Source organism: Mus musculus, chromosome 9 (assembly GCF_000001635.26).
Source record: "Mus musculus strain C57BL/6J chromosome 9, GRCm38.p6 C57BL/6J".
In the NCBI taxonomy this organism is placed as follows: Eukaryota; Metazoa; Chordata; class Mammalia; order Rodentia; family Muridae; genus Mus; species Mus musculus.
Genome location: NC_000075.6, coordinates 99,116,418 through 99,141,318, shown reverse-complemented (window position 1 = coordinate 99,141,318; position 24,901 = coordinate 99,116,418). Strand labels below are relative to the sequence as shown.

At 44.8% G+C, this 24,901-nt stretch overlaps 1 protein-coding gene and 1 pseudogene across 4 annotated transcripts in view; one reads left to right on the top strand and one right to left on the bottom strand.

Annotated features, from left to right (window-relative positions):
• On the bottom strand, nt 697–24,826 carry Gm2773 (predicted gene 2773; annotated as a pseudogene).
• The window catches only part of Pik3cb (phosphatidylinositol-4,5-bisphosphate 3-kinase catalytic subunit beta), a 101,834-nt gene continuing 78,016 nt past the window's right edge, over nt 1,084–24,901 (top strand). Inside the window, exons 1-2 of one of the 4 annotated variants that reach the window (XM_030244688.1) lie at nt 1,084–1,328; nt 18,943–19,035. The gene's annotated coding sequence lies outside the window, so the exon portion shown is untranslated. Of the gene's footprint in view, nt 1,329–1,386; nt 1,809–18,942; nt 19,036–24,901 lie in introns of those variants that run through there. The other 3 variants (NM_029094.3, XM_011242829.3, XM_011242830.3) reach the window with 3 other exon arrangements.

Genomic DNA, 24,901 nt, shown 5'->3' with positions numbered 1-24,901 from the left:
AGGGGAATTCTATTCATTAGACATCTGAAAAGACCTGGGCTTCACAGTTGGGTTAAGCATTTAATGTCCCACTGGCAATGGGCTGAAGCCTCAAAAGCTCCACATAAAATTACTTGTAGAAACCCCAAACTTGTACAAGCATGGTGAAATAGGTTAACCTCTGTTTTTTGTTTTTGTTTTTGTTTTTTTTTTGAGACAGGGTCCCTGCTATGCAGCTTTGCCTAGTCTGCAACTCAGGAAGTAACCTAGCTGGCCTGGCAATGCACCTGCCTTCTGGTCCTGAATGCAGAGCTTTATAGGCATTAGCCACCACGCTTGATTTTTTTTTTTTTTTAAATCACTTAGTTACATCCGCAGAATCAAACTATTGTTTTGACACCTTGTCTCATTTTCCTTCTACTTGTAGATTCTATCCTAGACTACTTAAGTATTTGCTTGAATTGTTAGAGTGGCGTTAGGTTACAGTAGGTTTACTATATGTAAACAAAAAGACTACAAGTATCCCACGCAGGACCTCTTAGGCTATGTGAGTGCCCTACCGCTGAGCTCTATCCGCCGCGCCCAAGGTTTGGCTGACAGTAAGTGAAATTCAAGCGTCTCACTAAAGAGCCATGAAATTTCCCGACAGCAGGGAGACAGAGGCGAGAAAAAAAAAAAAAAGCGCTGGGCGAAGTGTAAGGTTTGGCAGCCAAACGTCAGCTGCGGTGGTGCAGAGACGAACACAGAAGTGTTTCAAAGGCTGGACTCTTTACATCTAAATGATCGTTCACATCGCAGGGAATGGAAGGCCAGCTGGGCCGTGGGAACAAAGGGGAGTCTGCGGAGAAGCGGAACCGGGAGGTGCAGGTTTTCCCGAAGGCGGCGAGCTGGGGGCTGCAGACACCGCAGTGCTCTGCGAGCCAACCCCAGCGCGCCGGCAGCGCAGTAGGAACGCGGCACCGACAGCCGCACAGGGCGAGGCTGGTGCTGCCTCCCCTCGAGGGGCGGGGCTTGCGCGGTGAGTGGGCGGGGCTGCCTGGAGGCGGGCGTCGGGGGATTGGCCCTAGAGGGTGGGCGGGGCCGGGCAGCGGGGAGGAGAGCCCGGGAGGCTCGCGCGCGCGCTCGCGCAGGCGCGGGCACGGCGGTGGCGCGCGCGTGCTCCGTCGGGCGGTGCAGCGGCTGCGACGGAGCCGGCCATGGTCGTGGGCGGTGGGCGGGTGTCGCGCTGAGCCCCGAAGGCAGCAAGAGACTGGGAGCGGGGCATGCGGGTGTCGGAGCCAGGCGGGCACGGCTGCGGGAGCTGCTGACGGCGCTGCGGGATCGGGAGCCGGTGGCGGCGCGCGGGGCAGGTGAGCGCGGGAGGCGGCGCGGGCTGCGGCGCTGGCGGCTCGGGCGGGCGCTTCCTGCCGGGCTCGGCCGCGGGAGCGCGGGCTCCGAGGTACGCGGCGCCCAGGCCTCGGGCGGCGGACACCGAGCAGCGGAGGGCGCCCGGTGGGCGACCACAGAGAGAGCGGGCGCGGCACGGCCCAGCCGGTGTCGGTGCGGACGCCCGGCGGCTGCGGACCCTCAGGTGTTTCGGCGCAGCGTTCACCGCACGATTCCGGGCTCTCCGGTTTCAGACCGGTCAGAGTCCCGGTGCTGCGGCTAACCCGTCCCGCGCGGCCTTGGCTGAAATACCCCGAGGAGACGTGAAGCGGGAACTGTGAATACTCACCTCCCGGGATTGCGGGAGGCCGTGCTAACCTCGCTGTAAGTGCTCGGTGGACGGGAGCTTTTGGGAGTCGCTCACTGCAGCATCCTTGCTGGCTCTGGCTTGTTCCTTCCTAGAGGTTGGTATTGGGGGCAAATTTATTTCCGAACCGCTCTAGTGTTGCAATAAGCTCAACTCGAGTTGCTTAACGAAGGAGCCTGTTATCTTACAGCGGCCAGAGTAGGATTCTGTAGTCTCTTCCTAGAATTCTGTAGTTTCTCTCTTGGAAAGGCTGACTTGGAAACCTGTCTTGGGTACGGAGTGAATTAGTGCTAAGAATCCTATCAGAATCAGAGTTTACACAACGTGGAAGATGGTGGTGGGACATGTTACCTGACTTACTTTGGTATTTAACCCATCTGAAGTGACACTTAAATTGTCACTTGTTACAGAGTATAAACACAGGAAGAGTATGGAAACATACTCCTTTTTTCCTGCATTGCTACATCCGAAGGGAGTGACAAGTGCTTTTGTAAACATCGTTGTGGGCAGTGTTACTTACTGTCTGGTGAAGTCATCATAATTAAATTAGATGAGTATTTATTCTGAAGTGCTGAATGGATGTTTGGGAATACCAGTCGTAATGAAATCTCCAAGGAGTCTGAGTTTCCAGGAGTTCATTATCACTTGCGGGTCTTGGTACTGCTTTGTAAGTTTTTTTGTTTTGTTTTGTTTTATTTTGTTTTGGATCTTTTGAGACAGAACCTTGCGGTGTTATGGATCTTTTGAGACAGAACTTTGCGGTGTTAGTCCTCAGTGGTCTGGAACTCACTCTATAGACTAGGCTGGCTTTGATTCATGCCTCTTTCTCCCTTGTCTTTGGATTACAGAACTCGGCATATCCAGAATAGATGTTAAAAGTTAGGGTGGCATCCACTTGTAGTCCCATTGCTGGGGAGGGGCACACAAGTAGATTCCAGGAGTTTGCTGGTAGACCTGCTAGCTTAGCAGAATCATGGCACCCTAGGCCAATGAGAGACTCTACCTAAAAAAATAAGATGTGTGGCATCTGAGGAACACACAACACACACACACACAGATTTTTAAAAAAGAAAGCAGAAGACAGAACTGTGTAGAAAGACTATATAATGTGTGAAAGATCAGGGTGGCTTGGATTAGGCTATTGCCCAAGTTTTGGAAGACCAAAAATCTGAAATGGTAAAATTGAAATTGTAGTCACTAAAGCCAAAAGGATTTAAGAAGCATCTTTAGTTTACCCTCGTGATTCACACACTGACTAGGACATTCCACCTTCAGGGTGTTTTTACAAAGTGGAAAAATCAGGTTGCTTTTCTTGTGCTAAAGATCATTGGCCTGACCACAAGTCAGATGTTGATTTATTTTATTTTATTTTTTAAAACTCAGGGCTTTTTATATCAGGGAAGTGCTTTATGCCAGAGCTTACCTGTCCCCAGCCCTGTTGTATACTTTAAAAAAAAAACAAAAAACAAAAAACCAACCCCAAACAAACCTAAAATGGAATATTGCTCTATCCTCAGGCTGGCCTTCGACTTGCAGCGTAGCTCCTGCTTCTTGCATCTCTGGGCAATTCTGCATCTCTCCACCCTAGTGCTAGGATTCCACCATACACCTGTAAACCACGCCTGGTTTTATGCTGAGCTGGGAATCAAACTAGCAGGCTTTCTGCATGTTAGTTAAGCACTTCAGTACTAGTTGGGCCACGTCCTGTCTCTGCCCGGGCTTCCCTTCTCTCGGTGTGTGAATGCTGAGGATTGACCCCAGGTCTTCACACAGGGTAAGATGCTCATAGCTAATGTCCCCAGCCCTGTTTTCCTGCTTTGGTTTTTATTTTTTGCAGGTGGATCAGTCCCTAATCAACTTGTTTTGTATATGCCAGCAAATTATATGGAAAGCAAAAGTGAATCCCGTAGCCTAGATGATTTTTTTTTACCTCTTCCCAAGACAGGGTTTCTCTGTGTAGTCCTGGCTGTCCTGGAACTCACCCTGTAGACCAAGGTGGCCTTGAACTCACAGACATTCCCCTGCCTCTGCCTCCAAAGTGTTGAGATTAAAGGCTGTGCCACCGCGGCCCAGTTGTCTGTTTTGTAGGTTGTTGTTCCTGCTACCCACAGTGAAAAGGCTGAGGGTCAGAAGTGCTCTAGACTTTGACCTAAGTCAGAGTCGAAAGAGGTGCAGTTGTAGGGATTCTGCCCAGGCTTTCTGAACCTCGGATTTTTAAATGATAGACATTAGCTAACTATGGAAGAGGTGGCTTTGGTGGAGACTCGGTATGACAGGAGACTCATATGATGGCAGGGAACCTTCTAGGCCTTAGAGTTTCCAGGCCTTCTTTCTCTCTTTGTTTCAGCCTCACACCTTGTGTTGAAAACATCCCAAATCCCCGAGGGCCTCCTGGCTGTCCCTCTTCATTTCTTTACCTGTGCTCATCCTGAATGATGTCATTCTCTTCCCTCTTTAAATATTATCACATGTTGTTGACTCAGATTTTTATCACTGGTCCTGAGCATTAAGCTTCAGCTACATCTAGACCTATACATTTTTCTTTTCTTTTAATTTTTTTGGGGGGGAGGGGATCTGGATAGGATGGAGGTTTTGTGGTTCTGGAGATGGAATCTGGCTCCATGGCCCTGTTTCTAGGCATCCTTTACATTTTTTTTTTTTAATTTTAAAGTTTATTTTACGGCTATGAGTGTTTTGCTAAGTGTGTGCTTGTGAATCGTATGAATGTCAGGTTGTCAGTGGAAGCCAGAAGTCCTCTGGATCTGAAACTGCAGAGGGCAAATTGTAGAGGTAAATTTGAAAGGGTTAGAGAACTGGTTATGTGTAGAGTAGAGGGAACAATGAATAAAGAGATGATTTATGAGCTGGGCGGTGGTGGCGCACGCCTTTAATCCCAGCACTTGGGAGGCAGAGGCAGGCGATTTCTGAGTTCGAGGCCAGCCTGGTCTACAAAGTGAGTTCCAGGACAGCCAGGGCTACACAGAGAAACCTTGTCTCGAAAAACCAAACCAAAACAAAACAAAACAAAACAAAGAGATGATTTATGTATGGATGCTGCCTGTGACCCTGACACTTGGAGGGCTGAGTCAGGAGAATCCTGAAGAGCCAGCCTGGCTGGTACATGAGTTTTAGGCTCGCTAGACCACAGACAGAGAGAGACACTAGCTTAAAAAAACCAGAAACTGGACCCAGGGCCTCTGCAAGACCAATGGGTGCTCTTAGCAAACAGCCATCCCTTCAGTCCAATTTGTAGGCATTTTAAATGTAATATGGTCAGGACTGGACATTAACTTAGTGGACAGAGCACTTGTCTAGCATGCTTGCAGGAATTGAATTTAATACTGTGTGTGTGTGTGTGTGTGTGTGTGTGTGTGTGTATGTGTGTGTGTGAGTGTGTGTGTGTGTGTGTGTGTGTGTGTATGTGTTTGTATGTGTATGTAATATTCAAATAGAGAGCTCTTAATTCCACTCCCTAACCTTTTTTTTTTTTTTTTTTTTTTTTACTTGTTTTGAGACAGGGCCTCCTGGAGCCCAAGTTGGCTTCAAACTCCTGGTCCCTCTGTGTCCCAAGTGCTGAACGACAAGTATATATTTCCATGCCTAGCAACCTGTTCATGTCATGATCTTCCTCACCCCACTATCTCTCCTTGAGTGAAAATTCCAGTGGCCATACATTTTGCCTTGGTTTTTACATAGTGTCTCTCCTGCTGTGGAACTCACTGTGTAACCCAGGCTGGCCTTGACTTCTTGGTGATGTTCCTGCCTTGGTCTTCCAAGAGTCGTGATTATAGGAGTACATCTGCAAGTCCTCTCTGCCCCACTGTTCCTTCTACCTACACACCCAGCTCTTTAAGCCTTTCAAATTCACTTCTAAGATACATCAGGATTGAATTTTCTTCACATACCTTCTTGCCAGCATCTCTGTTCCTCCTGGATTGTAATTTCTCATCTCTCCTTCTCTTCCGCCCCTCTTCAGCCCTTCCCTCCCTTGCCTTCTATGTATCTTTCTGCATCCGGGTCTGGTTGTATAGTCCGGGTGGCTTGGAGACTTGTGATTTCCTTTCGTACACCTCCCATGGTTGGGATTGCAGGTGTGCACTACCCCAGCAATCAGCATTTCTGCCATTCTGTTGTACCCGTGGCCTCTCGTTAACAGAAAATCCAAACCTTATTTTCATATTCTCTAATTGTTTTGCCTGCTCTGTTGTCTGTGTCTCTTTCTATGAGGTAGCGTTTCATTGTGTTGTTCTGGCTGGCCCGGACTTGCTATGTAGACCAGGCTGTCCTCAAGCTCATTGTGAGAACCTTCCATTATATGTATGTATATGTGTGCCAGAAAATGTGTGTGTGTGCGCGCGCGCACACGTGCGCGCGTGCAAGCTTAACGCACACATGCAGGAGTGTGTACCTGTATCTGGCAGTAGTGTGCATAATCTTTTCAATCATTTGTTTCAGTTACCACATACTGCTTTATTTGTGGAAAAATGCCTATCATCTGGTTTCTACTGACTACTTTCTCGAGAGTGTAGTCATGCTGTATAAAGAGACGAATCATTCACGATTTCTCTCTGGAGCTTCCTGAAATGCCAGACCTGGAAATTGTACAGCAGGTTGGTTAGCAAAGAAGGGTCATAGAAAACTCAGACGTGGACTATGCCTGTAATCCCAGCACCCAAGAGGCTGAGGCAGAAGGGTTGCCATGAGTCAAAGGCTAGCCTAGACTACTACAGTACATGACCCTGCCTCAGAAAACGAAAAGCAAAATTTGAAGTCTGCACGTCCATTGTCACGGTAGAAACACAGGGGAAGATGTTGGAATGTAAAGTCTTAGGAGCAGAATAGTGAACACACATGAAGTGCAAGGGGGGAAAGGCGGTGACTCTTGGATTCTCCCCTCTTCCCCTCCCCCTGTTTTTTGGGCTGGTTTTCTAAGGAGAGCTTCTGTTCCTGGAACAGTCCAAAACGTCCCTGTGCACCCGTGAGAGGCCCTTCCAGTAAGAGAAGTCTTCTGTTTTATTGCAATCAAGGTCTGCCTTTCTGTAGTCCTGCTGTCGGCTCCACTCTGTCTTTTTGGAAAGGTTCTAGCTAGTGGATTTGGTTTTGCACGTATTCCATGATTGTCTCTAGGGTAAATAATTGACTCAAAAGGTTGTAGTAGTCAGTGAGGGGAAGTCAAGGATTAGATGCCCGGTGGGGATGAGATGTCTGTCTATGCAGTTCTGGCTATCCTGGAGGTTGATATGTGGACAGACCAGGCTGGCCTCACCTCATACTCATAATAGGGAGATCTGCCTATCTCTGCTGCAAGAGTGCTGGCCTAAAAGGTGTGCCCGACCACTCTTTGGTGACTAAGGAGGTTTTTTTAAATTAAAAGGTATTTCTTGTTACTTTGAATTGCTTTGAGATGGATCTCAATATATATACAAGGCTGGCCTGGAACTTATATACCCTTGTGCCTCAGACTCTGGGGTGTGTTGACATAGGCTTTGTGGCATTCTGCCTGGCCATCCTTTTTGTTTGTTTATTTGTTTGTTTGTTTATGCATTCCTTATTGTGTATGTGTGTATCTAAGGTGAGAACAGGATGCCACAGCACTTGTGTGGAGGGCAGGGACAACTTTCTGGAGTGAAGGCCAAACTCAGGTTGTCAGGTTTGGCAGGTTTACCTGCTGAGCCGTATCCTTGCCTCCTCCTTCCCCCAATATATGAGAAATCGAGATTCCCATGTATTCTTTGTTAGCACCAGCTAGTGTGGGGATGATGTTCTGAACTCAGCCTTCTCTCGCCTCTTTTTTTTTTTTGAGACAGGGTCTCTATTGGCTCTGGCTGTTAAGAACAGACACAGAGATTCTCTTGCCTCTGTCTCCTCTGTCTCTTATGCTGGGATTAAAGACAAGTACCAGCCCCAGTAGGTTCTACTCCTAGTGGTGAGAGGCAAGAGACAGAGGGATCAGTCTCCGGGTTGGAGACCAGCCTGGTCTACAGAGTTTCAGGACAGCCAGGGCTATACAAAGAAACCCTGTCTTGAAAAACCAAAATAAATGAGCACACATACAAACAAACAAACAAACAAGAAACCATAAAGATATGCAGTACTATGCCTGGCTCAGCTTTTCTTCTTCTTCCTCCTCCTCTCCTTCCTCTCTCTCTTTTTTTTTAAAGATTTATTTATTATTATATATAAGTACACTGTAGCTGTCTTCAGATGAGCCAGAGGAGGGCATCAGATCTTACTACAGGTGGTTGTGAGCCACCATGTGGTTGCTGGGATTTGAACTCAGGACCTTCAGAAGAGCAGTGAATGCTCTTACCTGTCAGCCCCCCCCCCCCCCTTCTCTGTATAGCCCTGGCTGTCCTGGAACTCACTTTGTAGACCAGGCTGGCCTCGAACTCAGAAATCTGCCTGCCTCTGCCTCCCAAGTGCTGGGATTAAAGGTGTGAGCCACCACGCCCGGCATGATTTTTTTTTTAAAAGATTTATTTAACGTGTGTGAGTGCTCTTTTTGCATGTATACCTTCATGCCAGAAGACAGCATCAGCTCACATTATAGACAGTTGCAAGCCACCATGTAGTTGCTGGGAATTGAACTCAGGACCTCTGGAAGAACAGCCGGTACTCCTAACCACTGAGCCATCGCCCTAGCCTAGCTTTTCTTCTTGATCTCTCTCTCACTTTGTGTATGCATTCTGATAGCTGTTCATTTTATTCTAGCACTTTTTTAGGTAGTCAGTTTTCTAGTGACTGAGGGATGGTACACTACCTCTGCTTTCAGGGCTTTGCAAATGTCGTTGTTCAGTTTCTTACTTGAGTCCAGCCTAATATGCTTAATTTCCTGTTCTATTACTTCCTCAGAAAATAAATAAATCCTTGATTGGTTTTTCTGGAGCAGGAAAAACTCTCCAGTGGGCAGGGTCTCTAGCTAAGCTAGTCTGGAACTCATAGCTGTACAACGTTAGGATTATATAAATCAGTATTGGCCTATAAAATAGCTCTTATAATTTTGGTCAGATAGCCTGAGGGTTGGGTCCTTCACTGGGAATAATATACTGCTGAAATCTAACAGTCCTTTTTTGTGGTGTCATTATGATCCAGGTTTTCAGTTTCCAATTTCCCCGTGGCTTGGTTCATCTAGTGCTGAGGTCACTGGGGAGACCACCAGGCAAGTGACCATTTGCCTTAGACAGGAATGTGATCCTGATTATCCATGCCTGAACTGGAGGATTAAGTAGATTAAAGAAATCGGGTAGTAAGCCAGAAGCTTTATTTTAAACTACAGTTTATCCACATTCCTCACCATAGTTTGTCCCTGGGCAGGTCTAATAGCTAAGAATATTTTCTAACTGTGTTCTATTCACAAACTGTATTCTTCCTGTTGCTTGAAGTAATGGCAGTTGTGAAGTGGGGAAAAGATGGAAGGCATTCAAGCAGTTAGATGACCAACCTGCATTGCCCACATAATTTGGTGCTGACTGTGGTCAGCCACAGTGATCCTTAGACTGAAGACCGAATTCCACGAATTCCTTACCTGCTGAGCCACTTACAGGCATTTTCAATGGCTGTCAACAAGAGGTCAGAACTCCCTTTGGACACATTTTTATATCACTGGTTTAAACAATTGAGATTTTCAGATCTGAACAACTGACATTTAAGATGATCAGAATTATAAATATAATCAAAGTTGGAGTTTGCTTCATTTAAATTAATCTATGGCAGTTTTCATAGAAATTAAATTCCCTGAAGGCCTGCCTGAAGTAAGAGACACTCCCAAGACCCAGGCAAGGTATCCCTCTGCAGCCCAGGTGGGCCTGACTTGTGATCCTCCTGCCTTAGCTTCTGGTTGAAAGGTGGTGTTTATAAGGCTAGGTCACCACTACCTCTCATGGATTTCATGTAATAGCTGGATAATTCTTATCAATTAGTTGACATAGGTTTAAAGTTACTGGTTTTGCAGTGTTGGGAATGGAATCCAGGTTTTTCTGTGTGCTGGACAAGCCACACCCTCTAACTCTAAGCCACACCCTCACTTCTGTATTATTCCTGTTTTTCTTTGAAGCAGGGCCTGATGGTTTAGCTGAGGCTGTCCCAGAGTCAGGATGACCTCCCTGCCTGGGTGCCTCCACACCCAGTCCGTTACTAACTCATGCTGTGGGGCTTCGCATCTATTCTGGTATTTTTATTTTGTGTTATTGAGTATGAACCCAAGGCCTCATACACACTGACCACTAGATACACCTCAGCCCTCTCTGTCGGTGTCTTGTCTTGATGAGGAAATTGTGAGCTGAAGGTTCTCATGCTGCCTCTGTGATGAGTCAGTGATCAGACTTGCCACTTGTTGTGTTTGGGGCGAGGTGGTGGTGGTGTGGTAGTGGTGGTGTTTGCAGATAGCCTTGCTATAACCTGCAGATAGACAGGTAGACCTAGCTGCCTCTCTGTGTGGCCCAGGCTGGCTGAAGTTTCCCTCTTTTAATCTCTGTAGTCCTGGGTTTGCAGCAGCACTTGCCTAGTTTGCGTGCTGGGGACTGAACCCAGGGCCTCAAGGAGTGCTAGGCAAGCACCCTACCAAGTGAGTCGCTGGCCTGTATTTTGTTTTCACATAGTTAAGGCTGGCCTCTAACTGTCGCTGAGCCTACCCTCAAGCCCCTGCTCCTCCTGCCTCTCTTTCCCTTGGCTGGCATTACTGATGCCTAGCTGATGCCTAGCACCAGTTTCCTCTCACAACCTTTACCTCTTAAAGCTATGTCTGTGTGTATAGCATATTAGGAAAACTCCCAAGTGTCTCCTGCTGTATATGGGACTAAGCAGACTAACAATAACAAATGTTTATTGGATGCTTACTTGCATGTCAGGCTGTGCTAAGTGCTTTCTGTAATTTTTGTAACAACTCTCTAATGAAGATACGAATGACATCACCACCGAGGAAACTGGAATTTCAGGAAGTTACATATCAAATGGAACAAAGTTTATGAGTAGTAGAGTCAGATGTAAGAAAAAAATAGTTTTATGTGTATGGCTTTTTTTTTTATCATTTATTTTTATTTCATTTGCACTGGTGTTTTGCCTGCATGTATGTCTGTGTATAGGATCCCCTGAAATTGGAGTTATATTGAGGCAGTGTTCTTAATTGCTGAGCTGTCGCTCCAGCTCTGAGAGTCAGATCAAAGAGTATGTATTTAAGTGTACCAGTGTTTTGCCTGCATCTGTGTCCGTATCATGTGTACCTACTGCTTGTGGAGCCAGAAGAGGGTTCTGGTGTTATAGGTGGCTGGGAGCTGCCATTTGGGTGTTGGGAATTGACCCTGGGTTCTCTGGAAGAGGAGCTAGTGCTCTTAGTCACTGAGCCACCTATCTAGCCCATGAGAATCAGGCCTTTAACTCTAGCTCTGTCTGGTTTTCTGCTCTCCGGCCCCAAGTCGCTGGGTGTGTAGTCCAGGCTGTTCCTCCCACACCAGATCATTGCCGTTTCCATCATCACCACCATGGCTGTGCTCATTTTGAACCTAGGGTTTCATGCATGTTAGGCAAACACTCTACCACTGAGTTATAGCCTCAGGTCTTAAGTATGATTAATTTTGTTTTGTGTTTTGAAAGTCAACGTCTCACTGTAGCCTAGGCTGTCCTGGAACTTGGGGTAATCCTCTAAACTTAGTCTCCTAAATGGTGGCATTACAGGTGTAAGGCACCATACCCAGCTTCTTGTTTGTTTATTTAGGTTTTTAGGATTTTATTATGTAGCCCTGGCTGTTCTGGAACTCTCTGCATAGGCCAGGGCGGTTTCAGACTCTCAGAGACCTGCCTCCAGACCGCTGAGGTTGAAAGGCGTGCACCACCACACCCTGGCCATTTATTTATTTATTGTGGTATTTTTCTGGTAACCATTGTAGCAGCTCTGTACTTCTTGGTCTGTTTTCAAGTGTAATTTACTCCAGTATACTTCTGCCCAGATCCTATAGACCCAGAGTTTTGTGCATGCTAAATAAGTGCTCCCCTCTCCCACCTTTATTTAAAAATAAGTAACTAGCAATGAAGTGTAATGATCCAGGTATGGTAGCTTATACCTGAAGTTCTAGCTATGGCTTACTCAGGAGTTCCAGGCCAGCCAAAGCGACATACACAGTGAGACCCTGTCATCACCACCCTCTGCAAAAAAAACCCCTAATCTTAAATGTATCATGCTAGCATAGTTAAATATGTATGCAGGTTTCATTAAAGGGTTTTGGGTCAGAAGGCCTTGAGAAGTTGTTGTTGTTTTTGCCTTGGTGACCTACTTGACTTTCCTGAGCTTAATCTTAAAAGTTCTGGGCGTAGAGGAAAGAAACAGATTTGTTGTTGAATAGATGAACCAATGAAATACAATAGACAGGCCATGAAATGTAACTGACAAAGCATTTACTTTAATAGAGCACTGGGTATTGCTGGTGCTCACCTTGACTCCAAGGACTTGGGAGGCCGAGGCAGGCAGATTTCTGTGAATTCAAGGCCAGCCTGGCCTACAGAGCGAGTTCCAGGACAGCCAGGACTATATAGAGACCACCACCACCACCAAAGCAAATGCTTGCATTGTTAGATCTTTTTTTTATTCATGTATCAGAAAGGAGAGGATGTGCTAACATCACATCTGTCACCAGTAGTACTTAGGTCCATAAGGGTCATCACGGCATGAGGAAATGTATTAAAGGGTCATAGCATTGGGAAGGCTGAGCGCCACTGCATTGGAAGAAGTAACTGCAGAAATGTTTGGTTTTGTGTTCTTCCAATTCTGTATCCCAAGTGTTTTATTCTTAAGTATGTAACACGGACCCCAGCAGAAATTAAGTGTTTTTAAAATTTTTTACTTATTTGTATGTGTCTGCATGAGTGGATTGGACTCTGGGTCTCATGGTTTCACACAAATCCTCCTAACCATTGAGACATCATCTCTGCAGCCCAGAAACTAAGATTTCCTTCTGATCATCTGTACTGGCTCACATGTATGAGCAAAGGAGAAAAAATATGAATATGTCTGTGTACACAGACATTACCTAAGTAACTAGATGTAGTAAAGAAAATGTGGGAGCAGTGTTGCCTCGTCTGTGAATGATCTAAGCACAGTGGATGCCTCCAACATGACATACGCTGTTGGGGAGTTGACTGACTAGGGTATAAGTCATTGGCATACCAGATTCCTTCCAAGGGATTGGGGCTCTCTTGGTACACGAGTTAAAGACTTTCTGCAACTCGCAGTACACAGTTGCTGCATTTGGAGCTTCATTTTACAGTAGAGAATAGAGGCGCAGAGGGCACGTCAGCTGTGCTGAAGGCTGCAGCGCCTGGGGGGGGGGGCTCTCTTGGCTAGTGTGGCACCTTGCTCCAATCTTCCAGGCCCTTCTGTAAATGATTTATTTTCCTTGGAGCGAGTGTTCAGATATTTAGGGAATATATCTTGGTATATTGGTTGATCATTAAGGTCCTAGGGTAGATATATTTGTTTATCACATTTATTTTGGTGCTTGTACGTGTTACTGAAAATGGAACAGCATGCGCCCCCACACACTCTGCCACTGTGGTAGATTCCCAGCCCAATTTTTAATATTAATTTATTTCATTTATTTTTGGTGGTAGTGATCAGTCACTCAGGTCATGTCTGCCCCCTCCACTGACCTACACATTAGCCCTGTTTATTTTATTACTGTACTTTGATGAAAGTTTCAAGTACTCATGCATTTTATTTTACTGACACCAGATACTTGGCGTTCTCTTAGTCCCCAGTTGCTGGGGTTCTCCCTACCTCGTCACCCTCACCAGCCCCTTTAAGAACAGTGGTGCAATTGTTTCGGGCAGAGGTGGATGCTTTTTCCGTCAGAGGACTGGAGCTGTGGGTGTTCAGAGTAGAGTTGCCGTTTGGGGTCAGCTTTCCTTGCTGCCGTAGGGCAGACCTTTGAAGGTCTGATCTACTGTGTCATGCCAGGTCTGAATGTATCCTTTATTCTACAGCTGGCATCGTTGCCAGTTTATCATGAGCTTTCTTTTATACATTTCTGTCAGCTAAAGAGTTGGTTGTGGGAATGTCTACTTCATCCACCTACACTTTCAACATTAGAGCATGTGAGTTTTTTCCTGTCAACTTCTTCATGGAACATTTATTGAGAGGATGTGTTTATGCTGTGCGAAGCATTGGGGTTGCAAACAGATGAAGGTTCAAGAGAGACACCGTAGACTGGTGTGGTATGTGCACTCAGGAGACAGAGGTAGATGTGTCCTGAAGTTTAAGGCAAGCCTGGTTTACATAGTGAGACCCTACCTTAAAAGAAGTTTTATGGGCTGGAGGGATGGTTCAGTGGTTAAGAGCACCAATTTGTCTTCCATAAAACCTGGATTTGATTCTCAGCGCTCACAGGGCGCTCACAACAGCCTGCAACTCCATGCCCACACGGCGGCTCACAGCAGCCTGCAACTCCAGACAGATTTGGGAGGATCCCACACCCTCTTCTGATCTCCTTGGCACCAGGCACATATGTGGTACACAGACATAACATGCAGGCAAAACATTCACACACATAAGTAAAGAAAAATAAAAAAGTTTTAGCCAAGCATGGGGGAGCCTGCCTCTAACTATAGCTCTTGAGTGGTGGAGGCTGAAGATCAGGAGTTGATCCTTGGAGTTGAGGCCAGCCCAGGGCACATGAAACCCTGTTATAGAAAACCCTCACAAACATTTCCTGCTGTTGTTTGACTATGAGACCCTGCTTAGTCCATAATTCCATATGTGTAGACCAGGCTAGCCTCAAACTCAGAGAGCTCTCTGCCTCCTGAATTCTGGGATTAAAGGTGTGCATAGCCATGTTGGCCAAAAAAGTCTTAATGCAAAAATTTGGGGTTTTTGTTTTTATATGAATACTTTATTAAGATAATATTACTTGCTAAAAGATAAAGTATTAATTACTAAAGATTTTAATAAGGCAGGGAGTACAACCTAATAGTAGAGTTCTTAAGAAATTGCCATGTTAGCCGGGCGTGGTGGCGCACGCCTTTAATCCCAGCACTCGGGAGGCAGAGGCAGGCAGATTTCTGAGTTCGAGGCCAGCCTGGTCTACAAAGTGAGTTCCAGGATAGCCAGGGCTACACAGAGAAACCCTGTCTCAAAAAAACAAAACAAAACAAAACAAAACAAGAAAAAAAGAAAGAAATTGCCATGTTTAAGGCCCTGGGTAGGACTACAAAATAGAACAAGAAAAAAAAATAACATTTTTCTTTTAAGGCAGGATCTCATTGTAATCCTGGAACTTGCTTTGTAGACCAGGCTGGCCTCAGGCATGCAGTGACCTCCTCCTACCTCTTGCATGGCAGGAGAGCAGGCTTTCACATTGTGCGGCAGTGAAGGTAAATACTAAAATCAGTTTTAATTACAATTCAGTAAAGTCAGTTGATAGAACCTAAATGATAAACAAACTTCTTGGGTCCCAAATTCTTCTCTTTCATTTTGAAATAAGGCACTCTATGTCTCCTAGGTTTCAAACACCACAGCCATGCCTCCGCCACCTGAGAACTGAGGTTGCAGCTGTGGCCACCACATCTGGCTTCCCGCTCTTCTGACTGCTAACCCCTTTTACTCAGTGTAGAGTGGGCTGCTTGTTCTTTCTCTTTGGGACTTCTCTGTGTGGCCCCTACTATATAAGCATATGAAATACTTATGCAAAATCAAAGATATTGATAGTAATAAGTTTTTAAAAATAATTCTTTGGCATATAGTTATTTTTCTCACGTATTAAAGATAGAAACAAAATTTCATATTAACAGGTGGATATGCTTGCTAATTTTTAATGTCAGAAATATGTACAGGGCCACTTTAAATGCTACTGAAAATCATAATTTAATCCCAAGCCAAAAATCTATATAGCCATTTTTGTTTATGGAACTTGAGCCAGAAACTCAAAAAACAACTTTAAAAATCATCCCCTGCCCCCGACAGCTGTTTATACATGAAAAATGTATTCTGGTGATACGTTACTTAAAGAGAACTTTTGTTTTGGTTTTTAAAACAGGACTGTCCTGGAACTCTCTATGTAGACCAGACTGGTCTCAAACTCAGAGATCCACCTGCCTCTGCCTCTCAGTGCTGGGAATAAAGGTGTGCGTGTGTTAGTGGCCCCTGGGGACCGAATAGAACATTTCAACACAATCTAAAGATACAGGAAATGGTGCTTACATGCTGAGGAGTAGGGAGAAATAACAATGGAAAGTGTTTGCTTTCCATACTTAAATCATTATGCATATGAGAGCAGAGAGCCTTGTATATACAGGGAAAGAATTCCCAACCCGCAGTAGTGGTGGACAGGAGCAGAGATGGTCAAGGTGGCATGATGACCATGGTTGCTTTCAGAACCAAGGTTGCAGCAGTTGAACCAAGATTCAGTGCAGCACAAGCTGCAGACACGTAGGGATCCACTAAGTGATTTCCAATTAATCCTTGGTGGTTCCATGGCACCATTTTACTGCTGCCAGTTTTTCTGTGATCCCCAGAAAAAACCCTATATGGAGCCATAACCCCCAATTTAAGAAACTGGGGTCTAGAGTTGGAGAGATGGCTAAGTGGTTAAGAGCACTGGCTGTTTTTCCAGAGAACCCTGGTTCAGTTCCCAGCACCCAGTACATGGCAGCCCACACTATCTGTAACTCCAGTACCAGGGCTTCTGACACCCTCACACCGACATACACGTCGGCCTTTAAAACACCAATGAGCATAAGATAAAGATAACATTTTTATTTTTGTACATATTTGTACATATATATGTATGTATACACGTGCATGTACGTACACACACACATACTTGAGTTCTAGAGAATTTTGTTAAAATCTTATTCCCGGCTTCCTGTGTTTAAAAATAGGTAAATTTTAGCTCATTATAGTAAGCAGGCTATATTTCACATGATAAATTGGACAAAAGTAAGAGGGGATGGGGACAGTTGTGTTTGTGGCATATGTGTATATACATCCTCGTGTTTATTCAAATGTGTATACATGAAGAGTTCAAAGTCATTGTAGGCTATGGCTTTCAAAAACCAAGAAGAAGGAAGAGTGTATGGAGAAAATAAAGTTAAGCCTATTGTTAGTGCATGCCTGGAAGCCGAGGTTGGGAGCCACTTGGGAGGTTGAGGCAGGAAGACTGAGCTAGAGGAGTATTGAGCTACTGTCTTGTTTTGTTTTGTTTTTGTTTTTCGAGACAGGGTTTCTCTGTGTAGCCATGGCTGTCCTGGAACTCACTTTGTAGACCAGGCTGGCCTCGAACTCAGAAATCCGCCTGCCTCTGCCTCCCAAGTGCTGGGATTAAAGGTGTGCGCCACCACGCCCGGTTTTGATCTACTGTCTTACAGAAGGTAAAATGGAGAGAGATAGCCAGTTGGTAGGGGCTGGGAGATTTTCTAGGGAGGCACTGGGGTCAATCTGATTTGTTGTTTTTTTTGGCATCTCATGTAGCTCAGACTGGTTCCAAATTCACTATGTAATTGAGGATGACATTGAAATCATAATAATTCCCCTGTCTCTACTTAAGTCCAATGATTACAGGTGTATTGTACCAGGCTGGGCAAATAATACTTGTCCATTTAATAGACTTAAGAGAGAGTTAGTGTCTTTTTTTTAAAGGAATTATTAAATAGTTATTATTTTTCTTCTTGCTCTGGCCCTGCTCACTCTGGTTCCACTCTCTCTGGCCCCGCTCTCTCCAGCCCTAAGATTTATTTATTATATGTGAGTACACTGTAGCTGTTTTCAGACACAAGAGAAGAGGGCATCAGATCTCATTACGGATGGTTGTGAGCCATCATGTGGTTGGTGGGATGTGAACTCAGGACCTTCAGAAGAGCAGTCAGTGCTCTTAACTACAGAGCCATCTCTCCAGCCCCGGCCCCCCCCCCCCTTTTTAAGATAGGGTCTTACTGTGTAGACCAGGCTGGCCTCAAATTCAGAGATTCGATTATCTCTGCCTCAAGGTGCTGGGATTAAAGGCATATGTCACCAAACCTTGAATTAGTGTCTTAAGTGTGGCTGACACCATGGGCATGTCAGGCTCCTCACTCGAGGAGGAACTGTGCTTAATCTAATGCTAAGCCATCTCTGTCTTGAAATTCTTCATTTTTGAATGAGTAGCCCTGCATCATTCATTGATTCATTCGTTTGGAGACTGGGTCTCTGTAGCCCTGCCTGGCCTCAGACTCACCGAGAGATCCATGTCCTCCTGCCTCCTGGGTTCTAGGATTAAAGGTGTGAGCCACCATGCCTGCTTTACTTATTAAAGTTTTAAAAGTTGTATTTTTAGTTAGGTTTTCTCCTGTCCTTAGGTGCCTGAATGCAGGTGCCCGCAGAGGCCAGAGGGGTTTGATTTCCCCAGAGCTGGAGTTAGCTGCCTGCTGCTGGGACTGGGACTCAAACTTTTTGGGTTCCCTGGAAGAGCAATACTAGAAATTTTTTTCTCCAGCCCCAAACATTTTTATAGAGATAAGAGATTTACATTTAGAATTAGGCAGTTGGACTTTGGTGATCTCGGTTGTGACAGTACCCAGAGAATCTCTAGTCAGGAGACAGTTGAACGGATGCTGCCTTCCTCCATTAGGCTGAACTCAGGGTGTTGACCTGGGTGATATCAGTGTGAACACAGCTTTCACATCCTGTTTGATCTGGTGTTTGGTTGGTCTGATGTCTTCAGAGGGCATAAGTGTCATCGTTAATCTTCTCTCAGTGGTCAGAAGACCGTCATGACCACTAGTCATGATCACTTAGCCTAGTGGTTAAGCTTCCTTCTGTGAGATGACTGTCCAAGGCCTCTGGAGCTATGGTGGTAATGGGCCACCAGAATGGACACAGACAGACAGGTGGACTCTGTTCAGCCTGTGCTCTGGTCCTCTGCACTTTTGTTTGGGTTTAGACATAGTTCCTTGTAGAACATTTCTTTTGAGACAGGGCTTTGCTGTATATCCCTGGCTGGCTTGAGGGGTCTTGCGTTTTTATTTTTTACTACATTCTATATAAATTATTTACTTAGAGTTGATCTTGAATATGTACGCCCACTCGTAAATTCCCAAAGCTGAGAACATTGGAACATAGATCCTAAACATCCTAAGTTTTTAACCTTGGTAGATCGTTGAGCCAGTGTGTTAAACTGTGTGTGCTGTAAACAGTCAAGTGACACACGGGGAGGAAACACTTAACACTGTCCATTTTGATTAAAACTGTCTGTCTCCAACCTTTTATTTTGCAGTTCATCTTCTAAGCTGAAAAAGTCTTCCATGAATAATTCACATTTAAAAATCATATATTCCTAGAAGACTGAAATGGGGGCTGTTATTTTGAGGTAAGTGTCCACAATTTTGTAGATTTTATTTCTTAGTCTTTTACAAAGTTGAATATAGAAGGAAAGTATGAATATTGGTTAGCTTCTAATTATTTTTTTCTAAATATTTTCTAATCTCTTGAGACATGGTTTGTATTTTGAGTCCCTAAGCCTCACTTTAAGTTAGACTGAGATTTAGGGTTGCTTAATTCAGAGGGGTTGTTTGTGTGCTTGCTTGCTTGCTTCTGTTTGTTTGATATTTTAGTCCAAGCTACTCTGAAATTGACTGTAAAGCACAGGCTAGCCTGGAACTTGAGCTCCTTTAGTCTCCAGAGTTCTGGGATCACAGCAGTGAGACTAATACTGGATGAAGGTGATTTTTATTATTGTTGTTATTGGTTTTTGGGGACAGGGTTGCTCTGTGTATCCCTGACTATCCTTGAACTTGCTGTGTAGACCAGGCTAGCCTCAAGCTCACAGAGCCATGCCTACCTCTGCCTCCCAAGCACTGGGATAAAAGGCAGGTGCAGTGTTGTGCCTGCCTTACTATTGGTTTAAATAGAGATTTCTCAGGTGATGGCATTGCTGAGAGCAGAAAACCTTCCTAGCTCAGATGACAAAAGCAAAGCAGACAGACTGCTGTTACTTACCTATGAGGTTGAGCACTTCTTTTTAAATGTTATGTGTATCAGTGCTTTGTCTGAATGTGTCTCCATCATATGTGCAGTGTTTTCCGAGGCCAGAAGATTTCAGGCCCTCTGGAATTGGGAGTTATAGCCAGTGTGAGCGACCATATTAGGGTGGGATTGCACTTGGGACCTCTGGAAGAGCAGCAAGTGCTCCTCTCCTAACCTCTGAGCTGTTCCTCAGCCTCAGGTTTGGACATTTCAGGAGCTGGGTGGTTTGTACTGATTCATTGCCCTTTCTCGTGCATGACAGCGCTGGGACACGAAGGGTAGGGCGGGCTCCACCAACAGCCCCAACTCTACCCATTTTTTATTTTATGTGTGTGGGTGCTTTGCAGGCATGTATGCCTGTGTAACACTTGCACGCTTGCTGCCTGTGAAGGCCAGAAGAGGGCGTCAGACCCCATGGAGTTGGAGTGATGCAGTTGTAGCTGCTGTGTAGATTGCTGGAAATCAAGCCTGGGTCCTCTGGAGAGTCGCTGGTGCACTTAACCACTGAGTCATCTCTCCAGCCCCATTTATCTGTTTGTTTGTTTTGTTTTGGGACAGAGTCTCACTCTTGCTGTACCTGGAATGGTTTGGAACTAGCTTAGACTAGACGGGCTTCACGATCAAATCTGTCTCTGCCTCCTGAGTGCTGGGGTAAAAATTGTGCACCATTTATGCCTGGCTGACAGGGTTTTGAAGCAATCAAATTAGGGAAATTTTGAAGAATGATCAGAGTGAGTTAGGGAGAGTAATAAAACACATGATATGAAAGTGGAGGGGGAATACCAAGAGTGGAAGGGAAGAATGGTCAACGTGGGGTTGGTTATTCATTTGAAATATGGGCTCATTTTGTAGCCCAGGCTGGCCTCAACCCAGGGCTATTTTCCTGCCTCAGCTTCCAGAGTGCTGCAGTGAGACCTGTATACCACCGTGCCCACGAGCAGGGCTAATGTAATTTTCTAGGCACTACAGGTTTAATCCAGTATTTCACCATGCTAAGCACACATTCCACCATTAAGGACACCTGCTGTGGAGTGCAGCTATTAGACTTTCCTTGGAAAATGAATATTTGACAGTTGTTTTCTTTTTGTGGTTTTGCTTTTTGTTTATTGAGACAGGGTCTCATGTAGCGTAGTCTGGTCTCTAACTCTTTCTGTATGAGACTGACTTTGAATTCCTGATCTTTCCCAAGTGTTGGGATTAGAGGCCTATGTGCTGCCATGATTTGGGCTTTTTGAGTTAGGGACATCCTGTCTTCCCCTCCTAAGTGCTGTGATTATAGGCAGGTAACCACCAAGCCTGGCACTGATCTGTCTTAATGTAAAAGGTTATGTTTTTTATCAACAGAGCGGCCCGGTCTCAGCTTGCCTGCCAGAGTTCAGGGAAGCTGGTGCTGCCTGCAGTTCTCCTTCATTGCTCAAGGATCCTTCTCATTAATATGTACTGGATGTCTATGCAGTTGCAAATGATGTTCATAAAGATATTGAGTGTCTGTAGATCTGGTCCTTTGACAGTGCATTGGCAATGTGCATTTTGCTTTTACTCAGAACATAGCTGGTCAGATCGTCATGTAGTCTGCCATAGACAGTTAGGATACTATGAAAGCTGTGACTGTCTGCATAGCATGACCTTTCAAAACTGTTTTTTTTATGTTGCCAGAATCTCATTTAGTCTTTTGATAGCCACACGATAGAGGAAGTAGTGGACAAAGGGCAGTATAAATGGCTGCCTTGTTCTCAGTGCAGTTTCTAGTGGAAGAGAGTGTCAAATAGTCGTGCTCTTATATACATATCTTTTATGTGAAAGCTTAGGTTAAGACAGTCTTAAAAATAATAATAATAACTTATTAGTGTGTGAAAGTGTGTGTGTGTGTGTGGAGAGAGAGAAAGAGCGAGAGAAAGAGAGGGAGAGAGAGCGCGAGAGAGAGCGAGAGCGAGCACACTCATGCATTCAGAGGATAATTTGACAGTTGGTCCCCTCCTTCCACCTTTATGTGGATTTCAGAGCTCTAACCGTGGTCGTCTTTACCTGGTACTGTGAATACCTTTGCTTGCAGAATCATGTCTCCAGTTCACGTTGGTTTGTTTTAGATTTATTTTATTTTCTACGTATGGGTATTTTGCTCCAATGTATAGTCTGTACACCACACGTGTACCTGGTCAACAGGTGTGGAACTCCCTGAAACTGGAGTTATATAGCCAGCTGCTATGTAGGTGCTGGAAATTGAGCCTGGGTCCTCTGTAAGAAGACGTGCTCTTAACTGTTGAACCATCTTGTCAGCCTCAAAGAGTCTTGTTTTTTTGTTTTTTGTTTTTAAGTGTGTGTGTCTGTGTCCGACTGTGATTGTGTGGGAATCTGTAAGCCTTTCTGCACACATGCCAGCCAGACGATGACTTGGGTCTTCTCTTACCAGTCTCAACCTGTTCATTTGAAACATAGCCTTTTCCTGAACCTGGGCTCCCATTTTCACAGCTAGCCTGAAAGCCACCAAGGCAGGCAGTCCTTTACACCTGCCCTCAGCATAGATGGGGTACTGGTATACGGTAACGCCTGGCTTGTTACATGGGTGCTGGGATCTGAACTCCGGCCCTTATAATTATTTAGGAAGTGCTCTTATCCAAGGAGACATCTTTCCAGCCCCAGCATAATATGTAGGATCTATTTACGTGTAATTTTATAGGTTGAGTTTCCTAATCTGAAATGCTCTGTAATCCAGACTTTGTGTGTATGTGGTCTTGAACCCAGAGCCTTATAGGATCAAGTACTATTAATAGTGTTGTGAGCAACAATTAGCAGGATACATAGCCTTGCTATATAGTCCATAATGTGTCTTCTGCCTTAAGATGTAGAGGTAAAGACAAAAGTTATAACACGCAGCTGGGCAGGTGGATGGTAGGAGCTTAGCGGGAACAGTGCAGGGAAAGTGCAGCTTCAGGGAGCAGAGCAGTCTGTCGGTCAGTCGGTAACACCAACATTCAGCCCACAGGCTGAGAGACTGGAGAATGAGTTCTCATCACATGGCTCTTCAAGCCAGGCTTTGCATTTGCTGTCTCGGTCAAAATATGCATGCACAAAAGGGGAAGGGGCTCAGCATTTAAAATGCTCACTGTGCAAACAGCAAAGTAGAGACCCCAGAACCCAGGAAATGCTGGGTAAACTTCTCACTCAGCTTGACTGTAATTCCCACACTTAGAAGGTGGAGCTAGGATCCCCTGAGTAAGCTGGCAGGCTAGATTAGCCAGACTGTGAGCTCTGGTACAACTGTAGAGACCCTGCCTCAGTGACTGTGATGAAGAACACTGGGAGAAGACTTAGCCTCAGACTCCATATACACACATGAGCACCTACCCGGGTCAGTATTAGCACTGCCTCTGCTTCCTAACCCTTTGCAAGAGGCACTTTACTGAACTTTAATTTCCTTAGGATGTTTTTATACATCTTTATGCTCTTGATGATCTAAAAATAATTTTTCCTTCCTTCCCTCCTCCCCCTCCTTTTCGTCATCATCTTCTTCTTCTTCTTCTTCTTCTTCTTCTTCTTCTTCTTCTTCTTCTTCTTCTTCTTCTTCTCCTCCTCCTCCTCCTCCTCCTCCTCCTCCTCCTCCTCCTCCTCCTTCTCCTCCTTCTTCTCCTCCTTCTTCTCCTTCTCCTCCTCCTCCTCCTCCTCCTCCTCCTCCTCCTCCTCCTCCTTCTCCTTCTTTTTTTTTTTTTTTTCTGGAGACAATCTCAATTGTGTAGCCTCAGCTAGCTATGGACTCCACTGTCTTTAAACTCGAAGAGATGTGCCTGCTTCTGCCTCCTGAGTGTTGCTATGTGTCACCATTCCCAGTGGTTTTGATTTCACTTTGTTGTTGTTTTTTTTGTTTGTTTGTTTTTAAGACAGGGTTCTACTTTGTAACTGAGCAGGACTGGCATCTATTTGTGGCTTGGAACTAGCAGTGACAGTCCCTTCTCAGCCTCCTGACTCACTATGCCTATCTCTAGTGATATTTTAACTGTTATTTATAGTTAAGTAAATTCAGTCTCATGGTATGTGTCCTTTTGCTATTTTCTCCTCCCCTTACCCCTCCTTTTTAAAAATCGAGACAGTGTCTCATTATTCCAAACTGGCCTGAAACTGAGTAGCAGTTCTTTTGACTCTGCCCACTGATTACTATGGATACAGATGTGAGCTCTCATGCCTGGCCCTTTTTATTTCTGTTAACAGTGTTTGTGAGGTTCATTAATGGTGGTGTATATAGTTGTATTTAATTATTTTTCCATATTATAAAACATTCAGTACAGTTTCTTGTTCTATTAGTGTATGTTTGAGTTGAGACTTCTTTTGGTTATTATGAAAAATTTTAGCTTAAATGTTCACATACCTCTGTTCTTGGGTAAAAGTGTCACAGAATAAAGAATAGTGGAGCTTTGATGGTCTGTTTAGAAAGATTGGAGTTAGTTTGTTCACCTGCTAACAGTGATCTGTGGCTATCAAGGTTTTGTTTCTTTTTCTCATGTTTTCTTTTTTTTTTTAAATTTATTTTATTTATACCAGTACACTATAGATGTCTTCAGACACGCCAGAAGAAGGCATCAGATCCCATTACAGATGGTTGTGAGCCACCATATAGTTGCTGGGAATTGAACTCAGGATCTCTGGAAGAGCAGTTAGTGCCCTTAATCACTGAGCCATCTTTCCAGCGGGTTTTGTTTCATTGTTTTGGTTTTTATTTTGAGACAGACACTGTAGCTTTGGCTCAGTCAGACCCAATTGCCTCTACTTCCCGTGCTGGGCTTGAAGGTTTGGGCATCTGCTGCCTTGATTGCCGTTTTAATCTTCATGTTCTTGGTGAATATATTAAGCACTCTTACTGTATGCTTTTGGGTTATTTGGGCTTTTGTAAATTTCTGCTTATTGTGATGTTTATGTTGGATTCATATTTTGTACATATTCCCTTTCACATTGGAACTTCTCACTACTATAAATTGTGTGCTTTGGCTCATGACCAGTTGAAGTTAGGGTTTGATTAAGCTATATCCCTATCCCTAAACCGTGCTTTATTTAATCATTTTGTACTCACCTGTTGACTATTCTTCATTCTTCTCCTGGTCGTGTACGTCGAGGGGACATCTTGTACCCAGCCTCTTGCTGACATTCTGCCCCTGTTCTCTGCCTTCCTGGGTTCCAGGCTTAAGGGCCTTGCATTTCTTAAAATATGCAAGGCTTCTGAT